This window comes from Phalaenopsis equestris, unplaced genomic scaffold (genome assembly GCF_001263595.1).
Source record: "Phalaenopsis equestris unplaced genomic scaffold, ASM126359v1 Scaffold000294, whole genome shotgun sequence".
NCBI classification, from domain to species: Eukaryota; Viridiplantae; Streptophyta; class Magnoliopsida; order Asparagales; family Orchidaceae; genus Phalaenopsis; species Phalaenopsis equestris.
In genome coordinates, this window is record NW_018164736.1 from 153692 (window position 1) to 157575 (window position 3884).

A 3884-nucleotide genomic window follows, 5' to 3' on the forward strand; every position below is an offset into this window, starting at 1 on the left:
GTCTACTAATTATGTGTTTTAGTCGAAAATATTTTAATTTTAGAGAAGATTTTTAAAATGAAAATTATTTTTTATTTTTTTGTTTTTGATACAAGAAAAAAAACTTACTTGAATTGAATATTAAAATTTCTATGTTCTTTCACTAGTTCTTTCAAATTTGTTGGCAATCAATGAGTATCATTCCACACTATATTTTTATACATAAGAGGTATTTAAGCCTCACATTATAATTAAATCCCATAAAAAATGCAAATGCTCTCATGATTCTTTGTTGTCCTATGTGACTGCAATCTCTTAATGATAATATTTTTATTTCATAAATAAAATGTGTTAACTTATTTGATCTTCTAATCTATAGTCAATAGTCATATATCACAATTTATTTTAATATCTTCAGTGGTCAGATATAAAGTAAATGAATTGTATTTTGTTCTTTTTAAATTTTGAGTTGTCAGCTCGTCTGATTATCATCTTAAAATTTTCTTTTCCAAATATTTTTTTTTTCTTGAACTATCGAGATGATTCAGAGAAAGAGGGGAACTCAAATAACTAGATGAACAAATTAAATAAAGAATGTGAAGACCTTATGTAAGGTTTTCCTCGTGTCATAGGACAAGAGTGTATGTCCAAAAAAGATCGGATTAGGACACCTTAAAACCATATCCACAACTAAATTCTTTGAATAAGCAACCCGTATAACCAAAAAACCAAACAATAAGCAACTCCCCAAAAAACGTGTTTCTTTGGTTAATTACATTTTAGGTGAGATATCCAAGAGAACTCTTGATAATAAGAACCTTAATTACAAATTTGTGATAACTAGTGAAAAAGTATACCAAAGAAATACGATTATCTCAACTAGGAGCATCCCGACATCTCCAACACCCATACCGAGCAAAAAGGGAGAGAGTGAATCTATCACATCAACGAATGGGCAACGACCCGTCGACAAACGGAGCTTAGAAAATAATTGAATCGTCTTAACAGAAATATCCCTATGCTTCGAGACCTAACTAGACGAGTGGCTGCCTACTAGCAATTAGCGTCGATGAGGCTACATCAACGAGTGGTCAAGGGGAGACTGGGCCCGAAAGAGTTTTCCAATAAAGAGGTACACAAGTCTTACTCAAGTTTAGATAGTCAGGTCAGAATTCCATGGGTTTGTCATCCTAAGTTATCGAGACCCAACGTTTTCCTGGTCATGATGATAGTAGACCCAACCAAACGTGAGATCCTGTGTCAATTATCAATGAATTGTGTCGTCAAATGAGATCTCAATAGCCCCAGAGTCCATAGAAAGAGACATCTGATCCACGTGACTCTCTAAGAGTGAAGCTCGCAAAATTGGGGCTTATACCTGCCAAAAGTGGGAGAGATGTCTCTAGAATAGAGAGAAATGAGAAGTTTGGTTGCAAGGCTGAAATCACCTCTCGAATGACTTGTACCTCGTATGGGTCGGGAAACCTCTAACACTCTAGACGTGCTAGAAAACTACTTAAGTATAAGTTTCATGATTGGTATTTTGAGTTGAAGGAGCAAGAGGGCTCCTCCTGAGGACATGCAAAATAATACAGTCATAATCAACCCTAATGTGAAGACTTTATTATGTATTGTTGACCTAACTTTTCTGAGGACCTCTTTCTATAAGAACCTAAGACTTGGCCTTAAGGTTACTTAGTAACCTTCATAGATAGGTGGAGATAGGACTCACCCATAGAGCAGTTTTACAATCAATTAGGTTTCCTGAGTTTAAGCCCAAATCCTTAACCCTTGGTTAAGATGATTGAAGGTATAGCCCAGTAGAAGCCTAAGTTGACTCCCTGTAGGTGGAAGATGCCCTAGGCTACCTATGGAACTCAAAACCCTATGAATTCCTCTAAGGGACCATTGAATATCCTTGGGATTCTCATTGACCTAGGGAAAGCCCACAAGACAGGAGGCTAGATCTAGGCCAATGAAGGGTTCCTACCACCTTACCCTAAAATGTTTTGAAAATCCCACCACATCAAAATCTAAGGGGAGAAGAGTGACTCACCAAAATCAACCCTTGGTCTCACCTAAAACTTTTCCAACACCGACTAACTTTAAAATTGACATGAATCCCAAACACGTCAATTTGGCTCTAAGAAATTGAAATCACCAAGGGTCACCAAAATCCAATTGTGCCTAAATCAGCCTGAGTCAATTATAGAATAATTGAGCTCATCTCAATAAAGCCTAATTTGATTAAAGGTATTTAAGGCCCAAAACCACTTAGGGATCAAATTACACTAGAGAGGCAACCTATATAATTAACCTTTGAGCATCAGTGCACTAGCCTTCTGCTTAGCTCAAAGTTTTTAAGTGTAATATTTGTCATTGTTTATTGCACAAATACACAACATATACCAAAAAGAATTTTAAAAATACAAAACATGTATTAAATATATTGGAACTCCACATCATATTTTATACATATCACCTATTGAGATTGAGAGAGCTAGAGAGCCATTTTTTTTTGAAGAATCCATTTTATCAATCATATGACCTTCCATTTATATGGGGAAAGACAAAAAAGACATGTCTCTACTCTCCCCCTTAGGGAAAAAAGGCCTCATGCTTCTTGCTCATCTTATGGGGATAATCCTTGAGCAGTTAGAGTTTTCAGTCAACATACTGATCTCTTCTCTACTTTGTCCTTTAATCTTTGCTTCATGAGAATTTTCATATAAGGTGAGCGATTTCCAACACATTGGCACCAGCAATGAAACATAATCGCCTTCATGGTATACAAAGCCCCTTCCTCGTTGTTAAACTCTGTTCGCCCATCCGAGCCATGGAATAAGTGTTCTTTATCCTCCCATATCACTTAGCTGAAAAAGATAGGCTGACTGGGCCAAACCAAGTTGACGACAATGCGCATAGCTCATTTAACTTATAGAAGATATCATTACAATAAAGTAAAAAATGCAATATTTTTTTCTACTTCATGTAAATTTAAATATTATCTAAAGTACGTCTCTGTCTTAAAATAACATCATTATTTCTATAATCTAAGATTTATTTCATAGCCATTAGTAATAAATAATACTCAAAATTAGGTTTTCCTATCATAATAGGACCACTATGATCTATAAATTCTATAAATATAAATTCTCCTCACATACACAATGATAGCTTTAAAAAATAAGCTGTGTTATGTTATTTCTAGGCCACTAATGTGGACAAATAATTCTAAATTTGCTGATATTAATAAATCCCACAATATAATATTTTCAATGTAAAAATATTTAGTCAAAATGTAAGCTACCAAAATGTAGATCTGAAGTTTGATTTTATATAAAACAATAGCCATATTTCTTATGTAATTTTCATTCAAATCCTTAATATCACATAAAATATACCACTATTATCCCTTTTTAAAAGTGAAATGCACATTTTTCACGTGTTATGCATGTAAATATGAAAGTTAAGGCGTGAGATACGTAAATACAGAAGAGTTGTGTGCTATGCAGGTAAATTTACTTAGTTTCAACCAAACATGCATATTGTTTAATAATCAAGCTTAGGATTAGTTTAATTTATATTAATTTGTATTTTATTTATTTAAAATTGGAAATTAAATAAATTCTATCTAATATTTTATAATTTTGTTGTTAAATATCAAATAAACTAATTTACGCACTGTGGCTGAGACATATTATGCCGATATCAACAGTGGTCTACAGCTCCATGATACTTGTTTTTTAAAATATTCAGAATATTTTAATATTTATAATAATTAATTTGTTATTAAAATATTAAAAATAAGAGCAACTAAAAATCTCTGAATAAATATTTTTAGAATAAAAAAGAAAAATAAAAAGATTTTTTTTTTTTTTTATAAACAAGCCATAGAATTATAG